Here is a 20,857-nt window from a genome sequence, read left to right on the forward strand (position 1 = left end):
AAAATACAGAAACTATTACTTTCTCCAGGAGTAGTCCCAATGTCTAACAATGCGTTTAATTCTGGCATTCTTTTCATAAATGATAACATACTGTCACAAGGACTATTTCCTGATCCTCTCGCTTATTATCATAGCTAGAGTTTAGCAGAACCAGGCATAGGTAACAGAATATAACAGACAGACACAGTTCCATATCCAGATTATATTTGAAACGAGTGGAAATCATTGTAAGTTCATGACAATGGGGACGGTAGCAAATGAATTTTAGCTAGATGAATGTGTGTCTTGATTATAAAAAAAGAACCGTAATCACAATTTTCACTAATTGTAATTAATTCCAGTGTTGATGACATGAACAGAGAGAGCAAAGGGTTTTTAAAGTATTAAAATTTCTAATCATTTATTCTGAAATTCTTTATAGCCTTAAGGATAGTATATTAATATTCAATTCAGAGAGGAAAGCACATCTTTATTATTTCCATCATCATTTATTCCCCACACCCTTTTCCACCTCTCTCCTCCTCTCTAAGCTGGAAGTCACCACACTGTTGTCCACGTCCATAAGTTCATTCTTTTTTTTACTCAATCTTTTCACACCCCCCAACCAGAGATGTCTGCCTGTTCTCTGTCTATGAGTATCTCTTTTTTGCTTGGTAGTTCAGTTTGTTCATTAAATTCAACATATGAGTGAAATCATATGGCACTTACCTTTCTCTGACTCGCTTATTTCACTTAACATAATGTTCTCCAGGTACTATCTTCTTTTGATACTTCTATTTTCTGATGTGTGTGTCTTATATCTATAGCTATATTGTTGTCTCCTGAAGGCAGGGATACTGACTCTAACTTTATGACCATATTTTTCTGTGTATAAGATGCTATTTTTTTTTTTAATCGTCAAACTGAAAAATCGAGGGGCATCTTATACATGAAGTCAGCCGAGGAGGGAACCACGTGGGTATCGCTGCTGCGCCACACCTTGTCAAACAGGCTTCCTCCAATCAGGCGCTTTATTGTTACTGACGTCAGCTGATGCCGTACTTGGAGGTGGAGGTGGAGAATGTGCAGATGCGACAGGGACCAGAGCATTCTGAGCCCATAAAGATGTCAAAAAATAAAAGGATACTAAATACCGGTAAGCGATTGTCTTATTCTGCAAAATTCAAACTGAATGTAATTAGCTGTGCCGAAGAGCATGGGAATAGCGCTGCAGAGAGACAGTATGGACCTCCTCCCAGTGAGTGTATGATCAGACAGTGGAGAAAACAGGAAGAACAACTCCTGTTTGCCAAAAAAGAAGAAGGCCTCAAGAGGAAAACCAGCAAAATGGGCAGACTTGGAGCAGAGGCTTAAGACTTGGATTATGGAGCAGCGCCAGAGTGGCTTATGTGTGTCAACCAAGCTTATTCAATGTCAGGCAAGAATGTTTGCAAGTGAAATGAATATTGTCGATTTTAAAAGAAAGGCAAAATGGTGCTTCAATTTCATGAAGAGAGAAGGGTTGGCATGAGAACAAAGCTCAGAAAATGCTACCAGTTTATGAGGATGATCTCACATATATAGACAGTGACTTAGAAGACAGCAGTGATTCAATAGAAGTTGAAGAAATTGATATGTCTGGAACTAATGGTGATGAAGAAGAGAGCAGTGATGCAACAGAGGCTGAATAAAGTGATATGCTGCATAAATCATAGTACTGGTATGTAAACATTACCTGTGGTAATTACTAAATAAAAATATGTTCTGTTTTATGTTTAAAATATTTATTTCTTAATTTGGGGTTGGAAAAGTGAGGGGCATCTTATACATGGGGGCATCTCATACACAGAAAAATACAGTACTTTGTAGGCTTTAGAACATAGTGCATAAAATTAAATATTAGTAATTTGTTGATGTGCTTTCAAATTAATTCAATATGAAATTCCTTTATACTCCTCATCTTTCCACTTCAGGCTAACTCAGGCATCCAGAATCTGTGCTCCCAAATTCTCTGAATATGCTCTATTGCAGAATTATAACCATCCACACCCTTGTCTGTCTCTCCAGCTAAGATTAACTCCTTGTAGACTGGAGCTTACTATTCAACATTGTTTGACCAGGCACTGGATACATGCTTGGTTTCATCATATTAGTCACTCAAAACGTATTTTTTTATTACCCTGTACTCTTTGAATGAAGTGAATGGATGGATGAAATTTGCTATAAAAATAGTGATGCTTAAAAAGAGACATTAATTAGCACTAGGAATACATTAGATATAGTAGAGCTAATGAATGATTTCCACCACTGAAATAGAAAAGCTGCTAACCTAATAGCATAGGCTAGAAAATGTAGAAAACTGTAAAAGAAAGCAATTTAAGCTGGCAAAATATGACATAATCTTAAATATAGGATATAATGGATTATCAAATATTTGATTGCTTCTTCCATGACTTTGACATCCTGACTGAAAATACATAATAAATAAGTACAGAATCTGTTGTAACTGGCGACTTAAAGCTGATTCCAAAAACAGCTTTAAATACCAGTGCCCTGGCCAGGTAGCTCAGTTGGTTGGAGTGTCGTCCTATAGGTTTGGTCCCCAGTCAGGGCACATACAAGAGGCAACCAATAAATGCATAAATAAGTGGAACAACAAATCAGTAGTTTTTCTCTCTAAAAAACAAACAAAACAACAAACCCTTATACTAAAATTCAAACAATTTAAAAAATAAACAATTTTTACAACTTTTTTACTCTTCCTTGAAGGTGTTATATTCACACATAAAAGTATTGCCCAAAGCAATTGAGTATAATTTTTATTGGTCACTCTGGTCAGTGAATGAAAAGGATATAATGATTATTTGAGAACAATATTTGTTAACTGAAAAATAGTGTCCCTGTAGGTAGGGATTGTGATAATGATATGTGTTTGCGAATATTTATTAAACTAAACAAATATGGTACATATTTAAGAGAAATGAAAAGGGCTCGACTCCTCTTATGAAATATGAAAAATTATAGAAGGAAAACTGATCAAACCTGGGTGATCAGCTAGGTTTCTAGACTGAGGTAAACTGAGATGACTAAGGCAGAAGAAATACTGGATGAAGGGAGTAAAAAAGTACAAACTTCCAGTTATAAAATAAGCCATGAGTAGGCAATGGACAGTATGATGACTATCTATCTATCTATTTATCTATCTATCTATCTACCTATCTATATATAGAAGGCTAATATGCAAAGTGTCCCTGCAGGAGTTCGACCAGGAGACTGGGAGATTGATCGCTCGCTATGACATGCACTGACCACCAGGGGGTGGTGCAGAACGAAGGAAGGCCCCGGCTGGCAGCTGGCAGCCAGGGAAGGGAGGCCCCAGCCTGCAGCCAGAAGTTCCCGATCGGCCCTGATCGCCGGCCAGGCCTAGGGACCCTACCTATGCATGAATTTCATGCACTGGGCCTCTAGTTGTTAATAATACTGTTTTGCATAGTTGAAAGTTGCAAGAAAGTAGATCTTAAAAGTCTCATCACAAGAAAAAAATATTCTGTCACTATGCCGATGGACTTGTTATTTTGCAGTATATACAAATATCAAGGCATCGTTATATAACTGAACCTAATGTATATCAGTTATACCTCGGTTTTTAAAAATGCATAAATGAGTAAAACACTGTAAAATGAATAAGATAGCTACAATAAAACAGGAAAGTAATGTTGCATTTGCAAATACTGCAGATAATTTGGGTATGGTTATCATTCCCCGAAATACCTCTTTTCACTTTGGACACAAATATACTTTTTTTTTTATTTTAAAGGAAAACAACTTCCCATATTTTTGGTCTTTGCCTTGACCTCAAGCAAGACAGTTATGGACATTTGGCAGTGTCTGTTTAATCTTTCTGAAACTTGTACTTAGTTATAGAAAACTGCACATTGCTCTCTTGAGGGTTTAACCATTAGACCCTAGGTACTCTGTGAGAGAAAGAAAGTGTTAGGTGTGTTTATAGTGAAAGATATGAATAATTGATGGAGTATTTAAGGCATAATGGGCAGTGTTATGCCATACCAGTACTGTCTTGTTGGGGTGCTGGGAGTGCACAGCCAGTGTGGCTACCTGTAGTCCTACCTGTAGTCCTACCTCTATGTCATTGTGGGGTAAATTGCTTAACCTCCCTGTGTCTCAGTTCTTCAACTGTAAAGTGGAATAATGATGATCAGCTTTTTAAAGGGTTGCTGTGAGGGCCCTGGCCGGTGTGGCTCAGTGGTAGAGCATTGACCTGCACACCAAGGGGTCATGGGCACATACCTAGGTTGCACGTCAATCTCAGGCCCTGATCGGGGCACATGCAGGAGGCAACCCATCAATGTGTCTCTCTCACATCCATGTTTCCTTCTGCCCCCGCCCCACTTCCACTGTCTGTAAAAATCAATGGAAAAAATACCCTCAGGTGAAGATTTAAAAAAAAAAAAGATTGTTGTGAGGGTTATTAATTACTTATTGTTTATTAGGAAAACAGTTAACGCTAAATACATTTTAACTATTAATAAACAATAGGTGATTCAAACTGATTTACAAATAAATAGTATGTTTTAAATTTATGATATAGTATTTTGATATGTTACACCAGTATGATCCATGTAATGTTAAGATGTTTTTCTATTACAGTGATAATTCAAAGAACATAAAAGTAATTTCATAGTACCCTTTTTAAAAAATAGATATTTAAAAGTTAAAAATGAAAGTGTTTCCTTTATTCTTTGACACCCCCCTAAGCAGTATAAACAATTTTGTGCATATGTCCTTGTTATATTAAGATATTCAATTTACAGTAATTTTAGATGTCTGATATTTTCAGCACTAGAATCTTCTGCTAGAATCAACCACTTTTTATTTAATGTTCTGACCATTAAAGTCATATCATAGATAAATGGGTTAAAATTATTTCTTAATTACAGTTATCCCTACAACTTTTATTTCTACAAAATCAATTGATTGTAATAAGTTATAAAAATGAAAAATTGAACTTTGTGACATTTAATTACATTAATGATTGATAGGTAATATGCATGAAATGAAAATTTAGCAGGCAAGGAGGAGAAAGTGTTTATCCTGCTACCAAATATTCAGTGAATGGATTATAGCTACAATCTTGCCTTTAATGTTTTTCATGGTAATTGTCAGGAAGAGGTATGAAGAGTCATGGGACTTTAATAATATGCCTTGCCATTTTAATTGCTGAAAGAGAATCTTAATTGCCAGGAGACACATTACTAATTAAAATGTCATTTACATTCATTTTGAAATAATTAGTTTGAATATTTGTAAGAGCTGAGATACAAATTCCAAATTCAAGAGTATTTTTGTTAAAATGTATGGTTAAGAAAGGTTAACAATCATAAAATTTTTAAATGTTTTTTTTAATTTGGTACAATTTGATTTTTTATTGAATTATTGAGCTTGAAAGAAGAGCTCACAGTATTTTATTTCACTTATTTTTCATTTTATTTATTTATTTTTATTAATTAAATTTATTGGGATGAAATTGGTTCACAAAACCATACAGATTGCATACAATTCCATAAAACATTATCTGTACACTGCATCTTGTGCCCATCACCCCAGGCAAAGTCTCTACCCCCCTTTAGTCACCTCCCTCTGGTTATCACCACGCTGCTGTCTATGTCTATGTGTTATGCATATATGTTCTTTGACTAATCCCTTAATCTTGTTTCATTCAGTCCTCTGCTCCCTCCCCTCTGACATCTGTCAGTCTATTCCACGTATCCATGCCTCTGTTTCTATTTTTTTAGTTTATTTCATTCATTAGATTCCACATATATGTGAGATACATGATATTTGTCTTTCTCTGACTGGCTTATTTCACTTAGCATAATAATCTCTAGGTCCATCCATGCTGTCACAAAAGATAAGATTTCCTTCATTTTTTTTTGGTGATGTAGTATTCCTTTGAGTAAATGTACCACAGCTTTTTTATCCACTCATCTACTGATGGGCACTTGGGCTGTTTCCATATCTTGGCTATTGTAAATAATGCTGCTATGAACATAGGGGTGCATATATCCTCTTGAATTCATGTTTTGGGAGTCTTAGGATGTATTCCCAGAAGTGTGATTGCTAGGTCAAAAGACAGTTACATTTTTAATTTTTTGAGGAAACTCCATACTGATTTCCAGAGTAGCTGCACCAGTATACAGTCACACTAAGAGTACATGAGGGTTCCCTTTTCTTTACATTTTCACCAGCACTGTTGCATGTTGATTTTTTGAAGATAGCAATTCTGGCATGTGTGAGGTGGTATCTCATTGTGGTTTTAATTTGCATCTCTCCGATGATTGGTGATGTTGAGCATTTTTTTCATATGTCTATTGGTCATCTGTATGTCCTCTTTGGAGTAGTGTCTATTTAGGTCCTTTGCCCAATTTTTAATTGGATTGTTTGTCTTCTTGATGTGGAATTGTATATGTTCTTTGTATTTGAAAATTAACCCCTTATAAGATGTATCATTGGCAAATATGTTCTCCCATTCAGTAGGTTGTCTTTTCATTTTGTTGATGGTTTCCTTTGTGATGCAAAAGCTTTTTAGCTTGATGTAGTCCTATTTGTTTATCTTTTCCTGTGTTTCTATTGCCCTCACAGGCATATTGGCAAAAATACTGCTATGAGAGATGTAAGTCTTTTATCCATTTTGAGTTTAGTCATGTATGGTATAAGTTGATGATCTAGTTTCATTATTTTGTTTGCAAATTTTTTTGTCCAATTTTTCCAGCGCCACTTTTTGAAGAGACTGTCTTTACTCCATTGTATGCTCTTGCCTCCTTTGTCAAATATTAATTGACCATAAAGGCACAGGTTGGTTTCTGGGCTCTTTGTTCTGTTCCATTGGTCTGTATGCCTGTGCTTTTGCCACTACCAAACTGTTAGGATTACAATGGCCTTGTAGTATAGTTTGATATCCATCTGGTATTGTGATCCCTCCAACTTTGTTCTTTCTCAAGATTGCTGTGGCTCTTCAGGATCTTTTTTTGGTTCCATATTAATACTTGGAATATTTTTTCTAGAGCTGTGAAATATGCCACTGGTTTCTTGATAGGAATTGAATTGAATCTATAGATTGATTTGATAGTATGGACATTCTAATGATGTTAATTCTTCTAATCCATGAACACTGAATATGCTTCCAGTTGTTTGTATCTTCCTCAATTTCTTTCTTCAATGTCCTATAGTTTCCTGAGTACATGTCTTTTACCTCCTTGGTTAAATTTATTCCTCGGTACCCTATTTTTTGTTGCTGCTGCAACAGTAAATGGGATTGTTTCCTTAATTTCTCTTTCTGATAGTTCATTATTGGTGTATAAAAATGCCACTGGTTTCTGAATATTAATTTAATAGCCTTCTAAATTCACTTATTAGATCTTGTAGTTTTTTGATGGAGTCTTTAGGGTTTTCTAAGTGCAATATCATGTCTTCCGTGAATAATGGCAGTTTTTCTTCCTCCTTTTGGATTCCTTTTATGTCTTCTTTTTGTCTGATTGCTGTTGAATAAAAGTGGTGAAAGTGGACATCCCTTCATCTTAAAAGAAACACTTTTTGTGTTTTCCCTTTGAGTATAATGTTGGCTGTAGATTTGTCATATATAGCCTTTCTTATATTGAGGTATAATGCCTCAAGTCTCATTTTGCTGAGAGTTTTTATCATAAATGGGTTCTAGACTTTATCAAAGGCTTTTTCTGCAGTTACTGATTTGACATGTGATTTTTATCCTTCGTTTTATGTGATATATCATGTTTATTGATTTGCAAATATTATACGAACCATACATCCCCTGAATAAATCTCATTTGATCATGGTGTATGATCTTTTAATGTATTGCTGAATCTGGTTTGCTAATATTTTATTGAAGATTTTAACACTTGTGTTAATCAGGGATATTGGCCTATAATTTTCTTTCTTTGTAGTGTCCTTATCTGGTATTGGAACTAGATAATGCTTCCTAAAAAGAATTTGTAAGTCTTCCCCGCTCTTAAATTTTTTTGGAATCATTTGAGAAGGTTATGTATCAGTTCTTCTTCGAATGTTTTAGTAAAAGTCTCCTGTGAAGCCATCCATTCCAGGACTCTTGTTTGCTGGGAGCTGTTTGATTCCTGCTTTGATTTTATTAGTTGTAATTGGTCTATTCAGGGTTTTTTTAATTCTTCCTAATTTAGTTTTGGAATATTATATGTTTCTAGGAATGTTTTTCCATTTCTTCCAGGTTGTCCAATTTATTGGCATATAGTTCATAGTATTTTCTTACAATCTTGTGTATTTCTTTGCCATCAGTTGTTACTTTTCCTCTCTCGTTTCTTATTTTACTTATTTGGGTCCTCTCTTTTTTTTTATGAGTCTGGTTACAGGTTCATCAGTCTTGTTGATTATTATTATTTTTTAAATCCTCACTCAAGGATATGTTTTTGTTGATTTGAGAGAGAGAGAGAGAAAGAGAGAGAGAGAGAGAGAGAGAGAGAGAGAAACATTTATGTGAGAGGTTAATGTGAAACATCAATCAGTTGTTTCCCACAAGCTCCCTGACCAGAAATTGAACCCACGATATAGGATTGTGCCTGGACCAGGAATCAAATCCATAACTTTTTTAGTGGCCTGGGCAATGCTCCAACCAATTGAATGACCCAGCTAGTCCAATCTTGTTTGTCTTCTCAAAGATCCAGTTCTTGGTTTCATTGATCTTTTGTATTGTTGTTTAAGTCTCTATGTCATTTATATCCTATCTGATCTTTATTATTTCCTTTCCTCTGGGCTTTGTTTGTTGTTCTTTTTCTAGTTCTTTTAGTTGTAGGGTTAGATTATTAATTTGAGCTTTTTCTTGCTTCTTGAAGTAGACCTTTCATGCTATGGATATAGTATAAGGAGAGTCTACACCTTTGTTTTCTTAACAGCCAGTTTTCCCACATTTTTATGTGGAGGGCAATCCAATCTTCCTCCTCTGCTTTTGCATGTGAAAGCATAGTGCTGACTATTAGAAATTGACTTGATATTGTTATATTTTGCACTGTAGGTGATTATGTCATCTGCAAGTAACAACAGTTTTTCCTTTTAATTTATTGTCTTTGCTCTTTTTCTGTTTCTTGTTTTATACAATGGTCCAGGGCTTCTAGTGCTATGTTATTTGGAAGTGACAACAGGCATTCTTGCCTTTTCCCAGTCTTAGAACTAAATCTGCATTTGCCAGGTTTATCCAAAGAAACAAAAGCAATAGAATACACATGCCTCTGTGTGTGTGTGTGTGTGTGTGTGTGTGTGTGTGTGTGTGTGTGTGTGTGTGTTAGGAGATTTAGAATAAATAATTGACTCATATGATTATAGAGTCTGGCAAATCCAAAATCTGCAGAGCCAGTGTTCCCAGTTGAGTTTGAGTCTGAAAGCCAGGAGCTAATGGAAACCAGAAAGAGTCGATGTTTCCGTTAGAAGGCTGTCAGACCAGAGAATTCTCTTACTTGTGAGGATCAGCTTTGTGGTTTATTCAGGCCTTCAGCTAATTGGATGAGATCCTTCCACATTAGGAAGGGCAATTTACTTTACTCAGTCTACTGATTTAAATGTTAATTTCATCCAAAAACATCCTTACAGAAACACCCAAAATATTACTTGACAAATATCTAGGCATCCTATGGCCCAGTCAAATTGAAACATACCATTAACCATCAAAATACCTAAAATTTATTTTATTGTTTATAATATTTGCTTTATGTTCTTAGTACACATCTTTAATTATTTATTAAAGCAAAAATTGTTGAACTGGCCCTAGCTAGTCTGGCTCAGTGGATAGAGTATTGGCCCGCAGACTGAAGGGTCCCAGGTTCGATTCCAGTCAAGGGCACATGCCTGGGTTGCAGGCTCGATCCCCAGTGGGGGGCATGCAGGAGACAACCTATCAATGATGATTTTCTCTCATCATTGATGTTTCTATCTCTCCCTCTCCCTTCCTCTCTGAAATTAATAAAAATATATATTTTAAAAATTTATTGAACTGTATCAAGTGCTTTCTCTGTATTTATTAAGGTACCAATATTATTTTTCTCCATTAAACCATAAATATAATGATTTACATTTGGTGGTTTTTCTGATGTTAAATCATCCTTACATTCATGGAACACAATGTTTTACTATAAAAGTTATTTAAAATTAAATAATTTAAATATTCTCTTCAGTTTATCTGTCTGATGAATTTGAGTAAGTTTCCATTTGCTTTTAACTACCTGAGCTCTTCTTTCTGTAATTCATATGGTCATCTCCATTGCCAAATTTCTCATCTATGTTTATAGGTGAAATTTGCTAACATTTTTTTTCTTTTAAGGTTCTCATCTGGTTTGAAGTTTGGGAGTAAAAGTTATAGTAATCTCATTATATCAGTTGAGCAGCTTTATTCTGCTTTTATTCTTTTTCCTTCACTTTCTCTGTTTTTTTAAAACCTTTTTACTAGAACGACCTATGTAAGATTTTCTGTTGAAAGTTCGTTTAGAATGCCCAAAATCTGGAACACTGACAACAAATGCTGGCAAGAATATGGAGCAACAGAAACTCTGTCCTCACTGTTGGGAATGCCAAATGACACAGCCTCTTTGGAAGACAGTTTGGCAGTTTCTTACAAAGCTAATTATATTTTTACCATATAATTGCTCCAGCAGTCATGCTCCTTGGTATTTACCCAAAGAAGCTGAAAGCTATATCCATACAAAACTTGCACATGGCTGTTTATATCAACTTTATTCATCATTGCCAAAATTTAGAAGCAACCAAGATGTCTTTCAGTAGGTGAATGGATAAATAAATGGTATATTTTTTTAAAAAATGGCATTAGCCCTATCCAGTTTTGCTCAGTGGATAGAGCGTCAGCCTGCAGACTGAAGAGTCCCATGTTCAATTCCAGTCAAGGGCCTATGCCTGGGTTGCCAGCTCAGTCCTCATTGTGGCGGGGAGAGGAGCGGGGATGCATGCAGGAGGCAGCCGATTGATGTTTCTCTCTCATCGTTGATGTTTCTATCTATCTCCCCTCTCCCTTCCTTAAAAAATAAAAAATGGAATTATTCTGTGCTGCAAAGAAATGAGCTATCAAACCATGAAAAGACATGAAGGTATCTTAAATACATGTTACTAAGTGCAAGAAGCCAATGTTTTTTAAAAGGCTATGTGCTGTATGTTTCCAACTACATGACATTCTGCAAAATGCAAAATTATGGAGACAGTAAAATCTATGGTTTCCAGTCATGGAGGGGGGCACAGAGGATTTTTAAGGCAGCGAAAATATTCTGTATAATACCATAATGATGGACATGTACCATTATACATTTGTCCAGATACATGTATAATGTACAACATCGAGATTTAACCATAATGTAAACTCTGAACTTCAGGTGATTATGATGTGTAGATGTAAATTCATCAGTTGTAACAAATGTACCACTCTGATGCTGAATGTTTACCTGCATGGGGCGAGGGATTATAAAGGAAATCTCCAAAAATATTAAATGGGAAATGCCATAAATAAAAAATCCTAATTTTTAAATTGCAAGCCCTTATGAAATCTCTTGACCTCCCACTCCATCCTACCCTGTACATAAATCATTCCTTTGTCCAGCATATCTATGTTGTATAAGCTACCCATCCATCTATTAGTCACTTAGTAACCATCTTGGTTATTAGATCAGTTGAGAGAGAGAGAGAGAGAGAGAGAGAGAGAGAGAGAGAACATTCATATAACTTTTATTGCAGTATATTATTATAATTTTTCTATTTTGTTGTTAATCTCTTACTGTGCATAATTTATAAGTTAAACTTTATCATAGGTATGTGAAAAACACACATAGCATCCTATATAATAAAAGGGTAATATTCAAATCGACCAAACGGCAGAATGACTGGTCACTGTGACACGCACTGACCACCAGGGGGCAGTCGCTCAACGCAGGAGCTGCCCCCAGCCACCGATCACCCAATGGGAGCCTGCCAGCCAACCTCTTGGTCTCTTCCCCTGGCCAGCAGGCTCCGATCGCCCGATGGGGAATGGGGAACTGGGGGGGGGGAGGGGGGCGCGGACATGGGCGATGGCAGCCCCAAGGCCCCCACCTTGCCACACACAGAGAGCGACCGGCGGCGGGGGTTGGGGCCGGCAAGCGGGCGGGAACGGCCAACCTCTCGGTCCCTCCTCCCAGCTGGCAGGGGGGTGGGTGGCAACAGGTGCAGGGCCGGCTTCCAGCAGCTGGGGAAGATGGCCCTGATCGCAGGCTAGGCCTAGGGACCATACCCGTGCACAAATTCGTGTGCCAGGCCTCTAGTAGTAAATATAGGTATCCACTGGGAGTCTTGGAATGTATTCCCCATACATAAAGGGGTTTATTGTATCTTCCTCTTAATTTTGCTGTGTTTGTAATATTGTCTGGAATGGAAGCTTGAGTTGGCAGTTAACGGGAGGTCTTTGATAGCCATTTCAAAATTTTTAGTGTGACTTGATCTGTTTAAACTTTCTAGTACATCTTGTATCAGTTTTCCTTTATATCTGAAAAATGATTCTGATATTTTAACATTTAAAAATACTTTATTGTGTCTATAGCTATCCTTTTTTCATTTTTTTCTCATTTAAAATATGTTTCTATATTTCTGTTTAATTTTTATTATTCCTAAAGAGGCTTGTTTATTTTACTAATCTTTTAAAAAGACTAACACTTGGTTGTGTTCATTTTTTAAATTTGTATTTCTATTACATTGATTTTTACTCAAGTCTATATTTCCTTTTTTCTCTAGTTTTGTTAGGTTGTGCTTTTTTTAACTTCTTGAATTGAATTCAGCTCATTTTTCCTTTATTTTTTATTTTCCAATAATCTTGACTCAAAAAAAAAAGATTTTATTGTTTTTTGTAGAGAGAGAGAAAGGGAGAGGGAGAGAGAGTTTGAGACTGAGAGAGAAACATCTATGAGAGAGTGGAAGATCAATCGGCTGCCTCCTCCACACCCCCTACGAGGGATTGAGCCTTCAAACTGGGCATATTCCCTCACTGGGAATTGAACCAGCAACCTTTCCGTTCACAGAATGATGCCCAACCAATGGAGCTACACCAACCAGGGCTTGACTCTTTAATGTGTATTTTTTTTAAATTTGGGTTTGATTTGATTTTGTTTTATTCTATCACTCAAGTTAAAGAATTTTCCCCATTTCTTCAGGAAGTTATTTTCCATATCAAAATAACTACTTTTCTATGTATAGTGATCCTGTGTTTTTCTCACCTAGTTTTATCTTTAATTGCCTTCTATATTGGCATAAATATGATTCTTCTTAGTTATTGTATTACACTTAATAATATATTTTCAGAACTTTCCCTTTGTATGCATTGTTTCTATACTCTCAGAAACATCATGTTTAGTTTTTATACTTTGTTTTTAATTGCCATTCACAGATACTTGAGTAAACTCCCTAGGACATATAGTTGTATATATGTTTCTTAGATAAATAGTGGAATACTGTATATGTTTCATGAAAGTCTTCTCAGATATGCAGCTTCTCTTAATGGCCTCATCCATTTTAACTTTTCATTACTCTCATCGATGAATTATTGGGTCTAACCAGTGATGACCAAGTCTGACCAACTAATAACTTGGAAAGCTTGGTTGGGCCTCCCTTCCCTTAATCTTCCATATTTCTGATCCAATAGTAAAGGTTTTTTTTTATCTTAAAGTGCTGTGAATACTGTTACTGAAAACATCTTCCAGACCCCCTTTTCTTTTCATGCCACCCCACTCACATAGAAAGATTGTTTGCCATAAGATCCCTCTGTGTAGAAATGTCACTCTACCATTTCTAACCCTTGTCAGTAAATGGTCTCACCTGATTAAGGGTGTTGATGTTTCTCCCCCAGTAAACTTCCAGTTTAAAATGTATTTGGTTTGGTACTTTTTCAGCTTATTGATCTTCATAAATATGATTTCTACTTAAAGTGGGAAGTAATTTGGATTTTTCAACGTGCTCAATTGATAGAAGAATTATCGTTTTCTTCTTTGAATCCCATAGAGCTTTCTACTGTGTATTTTAACTATGTCTGAAAATGCCTTAGCTGCCCTACTTGTAAGAGCCCTGTGTCCATGATCTGAGTCCATTTCATCTTTAATTCCTCATTGAATTCGTAGTGCACTGTTTTACAAAGGATAGGTATCTAATTGACTATTAAATAACCATAAAAACCTCCCTTTGTTAAGTCTGCTTTATTTACTATTCTGTAACTATAATCTCTAACTATTGATTATTCATAAATGCACAAGGGCATTCTTTAACATTGTCTTGTGTCTTCTACCCTATTCTATGGAGATGATATTATGATAAAATTTGGGTTTGGAGAAACACAATTACAAAGGTGATTTCAGTGAGGGCCACTTGTCCTGTTACAGATGTTCTTCTCCCCAGCAGTGAGGTTTAGTTTAGGGTTTCTTCTAAGGCAGTGGTTCTCAACCTGTGGGTCACGACCCCTCTGGTAGTCAAACAACCCTTTCACAGGGGTCGCCTAAGACCATCCTGCATATCAGATATTTACATTACGATTCATAACAGTAGCAACATTACAGTTATGAAGTAGCAACGAAAATAATTTTATGGTTGGGTCACAACATGAGGAACTGTATTTAAAGGGCCAGAAGGTTGAGAACCACTGTTCTAAGGTGTTGTTATTCTTTTTTATCCTCAAGTATGATTGGAAAAGTAAGACTTATATAGTAGAATTTTTTTTGAAAAGTTCGAAGAGGCCTCAAAGTGCATATGCGTCACTTTTTCTGATGTTGGACTTGATATCACATTCCATAACCTGCAATTTTACCATTAGCCTTAAAACAAAATCTGCTTGTCATAGGTTTCTTGTTGAAGTTTCAAATATATGTAAGTGTCCTCATTAGTTGTAGAGTGATAGTTTCCATTAGTTCTTAAAGGAGTGTGCGGTCAGTGTAAATAGGATAACTTCTGTAGTCGTGCCCTTTCTGTAGAAGTCATGTGAATATAACGGAAAGATTCCTTAACAGCAGCAGTCAATTTTTAAAGTAGGCTATGCATTCATTATCTAGTAGACTCACCCTTTCAGTGTGATCATCTGTTATCCTGTTAATAAGCAAGCTGATGAAGTGTATGACTTCTTATAGCTGTGACATCAAAATAAAGCAGAGTGATTGCTTTAAATACATTTAAAGTAGCTAAGTATTTTAAATATATATCATTTTAATTAGTTCTCACAACTCTGTGATATATTCATATAATTATATATTTGTGTGATATAATTGGTATCACTTTTATACCAATTTGCTGAGAGATTCCTGTGACATAAAGAGGTTAAGAAATTTGACCAATCATACAACTAGTAAGTGACCATGATTTAAACCTGTTTGTCAGATTCCAGAGCTTATTCCTAAACCACTAAGCAACACTAATAGTACACAATGCTTTTTTCAAGTGATCATACTAGGAGCTCATAAAACTCAAGTGCTACCAAAGGCAAGACAAGCCACATAAATGTGTGAAGTGATTAAGTATAAAGTCATGAAGAGTGGAATAATCAGCATTATAAGAATCAAGAGGACATGAAAAGAAATTCAAAATATACATATATATTTATTGCAGGACAGACTTGACCCATAAGTTCACCATATTTGCATCTCTTTGTTTATAGAAATTATTCCTATTTTTACCTTCAAGTAATATATGAGGCTTTGCTAGTTGCCACACATTCAGAAATAGCATTTATTTCTTTATTTTCTTAATGAGTAAGGGACCATAGTTACATATTTTGAAATTGATTTCATTGAAATAAGAATGAAAAGAATTAATTTTTTTCTTTTTAAAAATGTACTTTATGTGGGTTTTTTTTTAATTGATGAAGTCCCAAGGGTGTACACTGCTATTACTCTGCCATCTGACACAATGATCCTTCCCATCGTCTTCTCTATCCGATGTTAAGGTTTGCGAGGTATAGCCCTGTTAGTTATTGAATAAATAATTTTCAAACTCTAAATGTTGGGTCTTAAGATAGGACATAGAATTCAGTATCAGTCTGATATTTATTCATCCCCTCAGAATTATATCAGACTACAGGCTTGGCATGGTGACTATCTTAATTCATAAACATATTTTTAATCTATGTTTTTATTGATTTTAGAGAAAGAGGAAGGGAAAGAGAGTTTAGAACCTTTGATGGAAGAGAACCAGGGTTCAGCTGTGTCCTGCACGTCCCCCCCTCCCCCCCCCCCCCCCCGCCCAGGGATCGGGCCTGCAACCCAGACATGTGCCCTGACCAGGAATTGAACAGGCAACCTCTTGGTGCATGGGTCATTGCTCAGCCACTGAGCCACACCAGCTGGGTCATAAATACATTTTAAGCCTGCATCTTTGTAGTAATTTATATAAAAAGCAAATGTGCATAATGTCTTTTGTCCAGGTGAGTACTTTTGATAGCCTCTGTGTAGTTATTTTGCTAAAATAACATTTAGACAACATATTGGGAGGGCTTTGTTGAAATAAGTTTTAACTGTTAACCGTGTATAATGGTCCTAGTTCAAGGAATTTGCCTTTGTACAAAAGCAAATGATTTTGATTATTGAAATGTAAGATTAGGAAACAAAATTTCTCATGTTAAAGTGCCCTAGAATTTAGATCAAAACAGAAATCATTCTTTTAAAAGAATTCAGATATAGTAAATGTCATTTATATCACCACATATTCAGACTTCTAAGTCAGTGGCACATTAGGGAACACACAGGGCTGGAGATGTGAATATTATATAATGAGGATAATAAAGGAGTGAAATGCAGTGTGGCTCCGGTGCATATTAGTAGCTAATTCCAATATGAATGCTTTGCAATCATTTGTCGGTTGAGATGCATGTGTTCAGCTAAATGGAAATCTTGGCCGTTCTCTCATACACCCCATTATTTGTAATTGAACACCTGATTTCCATCATGCAACAAATTAACATCTGCACTAGATCTGCCGTTTATGCATATGGATACACTGATTAGAATTTTGCGGATAGATACTTGAAAACAAAAAGACAACATTGTGAAACACTTCCAGCCATAATTTTTGATTACATATTGAGAACCGTTTAATTATCTTACTCCATTTAATTAGCCCTTCTACTTAGGTCAATTGCTTTTTTTATTAACATGACATGTTAGCAATTTGTTAATTGGCATGAAATAACACGAGGCTTTTCTTCGTGTTTCATATGTGCTTAAGGAAGCTAAGGAAAAGGCAAAGTGGTAAATGTGTTCATTAGCCCCCGTTAGCATTTACAATGCCGTTGTGCGGTGCCAGCAAATTATGTGATTCTGTCCTGTGAATGTCTTTCCTTTATTATACCAGAGGAGATTGTTGATTTGAGTGATTACCAAAATTACCAAAAAAAAAAAACCAAACCCCACCGCAAATGTGAATATACATTTCAAATATATATGAAGGTAAGAGAATGATGAAAAGTGAAGAAGATATATGTATATACATGCTAGTAGGTGGGAGGGGAAATAGGCAAAAGACACATATATGCGTGTAAGGAAATTATTAAGAAAAAGATTGTCAGAGTCAAGCCTTTAAGCTCCAAGCCTCTTTACTATTATGTTAAAAATTATGTTAAATAGCCGTAACCGGTTTGGCTCAGTGGATAGAGCGTCGGCCTGCGGACTGAAGGGTCCCAGGTTCGATTCCGATCAAGGGCATGTACCTTGGTTGCGGGCACATCCCCAGTGGGGGGTGTGAAGGAGGCAGCTGATCAATGTTTCTCTCTCATCGATGTTTCTAATTCTCTATCCCTCTTCCTTCCTCTCTGTAAAAAATCAATAAAATATATTTTTTTAAAAAATTATGTTAAATAATTTTTAGATATCAACAGTATTCCATTTGTGACATTGACTAAGGCTCCTTTGTGTATTGATTCCATATATCCCCATCAAAGTAAAAAGTATATTCAGCTGATAAGTTTTTAGGTATAGTACCTCAAAATATTATGCACATTTCTGTGGAGTGGAGTGTAAAGGTATTATTGATTACACCTAGGAAAAACTTGATTTTATCCTAAAGAATTCCTCTAGGATATGGCACAAATAGACGATTGCCAGTAATCCTGCATTGGGAAAACAAGTTTAGCCAGAACACATGTAACCACCTTGCATTACAGTCATTAAGCACGGATGATTTTCTTTCTAACCTCTAAATGAGTTATTATTACAGCTGGAGGCCCAGTGTATGAAATTTGTGCACAGGTAGGGTCCCTAGGCCTGGCTGGCAATCAGGGCTCATCGGGGCCTTCTGGCTGCTGGCTGGAGCCTCCCTTCCCCGGCTGCCTGCCAGGGCCTTCCTTCATGCCATGCCGCCCCCTGTTGGATAGCGCACGTCATAGCAAGCAATCGGTCTCCCAGTTGAACTCCTGAAGGGACAATTTGCATATTAGGCTTTTATATATATAGATGCCATCACAGCTTTGAGGAACTTAATGATTGTGAGAATGGAAATCATAGAATAGTATTGGTCTCCCTGTTACTTCCAGCTTTTCTGACTGAAGCCATGGAGGGGCATTACATTAAGAGAGGGGGAGGAGAAAGAGAGAGACTAATATATATTCTATTGTATTCTAAATAGGATTACTTCATGCCAGCATAGAATTGAAGAGCTAAAAGAGATTTTGCAATTCTTGGCAGACATATTAGTGTTTTTTAAATACAACATTGAGAGTAAGAGTGGTTAGTATTTCTAAAGTATGTGTGGGTATTTATTCCATGAACCTGTACTGGGTGTATCTGGGCAAAGCACCAGGTTGAGCATTCCGGCAAAATACAATGATAAATTTACAGTGACTTCATCCTCTTGAGAATTGTTCTAATTTCTTTCTTGTCAGTAATCTTTCCATCCACGTGGGGGCACTATGATCAAATACAGGGTGGGCAGAAGTAGGTTCACAGTTGCGAGTCAGCGAGAGTTTATTCTTATATTATTAATTAACTAATGTATCCTTTATTTGTATTATTTCCAATATGAACAAACATAAACCTACTTTTCTCCACCCCTGTACAAGAAGAAAAGAGAAAAATGGTTTTCTTTGGTTTGGTTTACTTCAGTTAGAAAAATTGTTCAGAGTACTACTGTAGGGAAACCCTAACTAATTATGTACTTTTAGGTAAAATTCCTTTTCAAATGTACATATGGCTGAGATTTTTGTTTGTGTTTGTTGGAGTTGCAGTAGGTATAGACTGATCAGTGGTTAGGGTGGACTAGGAGCCCCAGCATCCCCTGGGAGCCTGTAGGAAAGGCAGGTCCTCAGGCTGCTCCAGATCAGAAATCAGGGTGTGGGGCTCAGCAGCATGGCTTTCCCAAGCCCTCTACATGCTCTCAGCACTTGCTAACATTGGAGAACCACTGAATTAGAATAGGTGGATTTTGACATACTTTTAAAGCTTCTAACTGTTGAAAAATTATTGGGTTAAAAATGGTCAAACGGGCTTGAAATATTGTGAAAATGTATTTCTTAGGAAAGGTTCCTCTCCTACACGAACAATAAATGAATCTGAAAACTTAAACTTTTTTCCCCCATGATTATACAACCAGGGTCAGATGAGTCAGAACAGTTAGTTGATTAGTCACTTTCACCCTTTGCCCCCACCCCAAATTGTCAATCAAGTGAACACTTAAGCTAAGTCATTTGTTTTCTATTATATAGATAAATCAGCCAAGTAATTGAATTTCTCAAATATAGCTCCTTGGGATGATGTCAAGACATGGCCTAGATTTCAACCTCGTACTGCTAGCAGCGTTTCTTTACGTCTTTATAATATCTTTACACGTATTGAAAGAACTATTATATCTACTGGGTCATCTGATCCTTGGAATAATTCTTTGAGGCAATTAGGAAACCAATCATTGCCTCTGTTTACAGTTAGGAATAGCTGAGACCAGTTTTAGAATCCTAAGTGTAATATTCAGATAGAGACTATACTAATTCCCTGTTTAATAAGTAGTTAACTTTGTTCCCCTGATCCTGAGAGTTAGTGAGAACTGCTGGAAGAGAATCCTGCTGCCTGTAAAAGACCCATAAACCTCCAATGTGTTAGTTCGGAAGGAGAATTCTCTGGGATGTGGGTTTCCCTCCCTGGAGGTATTCTCTCACATCCTTCCTTCCTACAGACCAGGACTCAGATGTGCCCTGCCTGCCCCTCATTTTCTTTCTCTTCCATCTGGACTCTGCTTCCTTGTTTTTGTTTGACCATTTACAATAGTTAGTACTTCCAACGCCTTTATGCTGAGGAAGAACAAATAAAGTCGTTGCAGAGAATAACATAAGAAACCACCAGTAAACAGCCTGGAGGGACCTGGAGAGTATTATGCTGAGCGAAATAAGTCAATCAAAGACAAGCACCACATGATCTCACTCATATGTGGAATCTAATGAATCAAATAAACTGATGATCAAAAATAGACCCAGAGACATAGAAGCATGAACAGACTGTTGAACCTCAGAGGGAAGGCAGGGGAGGGTGAGTGGGAAGTCATCAACCATTGAGCTTGTATGCATATATGCATAACCCATGGACACAGACAATGGAGTGATGAGGGCCTGTGGGGAGGGGAGAGACTGAGCGGTTAAAGGGGGAAAAAGGAGGACCTATGTAATACTTTCAACAATAAAGATTAAAAGAAAAAAGAAACACCAGTAAAGCTTGCCATCAGCCTGGTGGATTCTGACTGTTTATCTGCTGTCGTGCTCTACCCAAAGGCTGGCCTGAGTTAGCTGGCACCTCACAAAGGTGCCCTGGGATTTTGCTCTTAGTCTTCTCTCCAAATGAGGACT

General features: G+C 36.6%; 1 protein-coding gene across 1 annotated transcript in view; it reads left to right on the forward strand.

Annotated features, from left to right (window-relative positions):
- CADPS2 (calcium dependent secretion activator 2) overlaps nucleotides 1-20,857 on the forward strand; it is a 378,380-nt gene that overhangs the window by 169,886 nt on the left and 187,637 nt on the right.

This window comes from Myotis lucifugus, unplaced genomic scaffold (assembly GCF_000147115.1).
Source record: "Myotis lucifugus unplaced genomic scaffold, Myoluc2.0 scaffold_73, whole genome shotgun sequence".
In the NCBI taxonomy this organism is placed as follows: Eukaryota; Metazoa; Chordata; class Mammalia; order Chiroptera; family Vespertilionidae; genus Myotis; species Myotis lucifugus.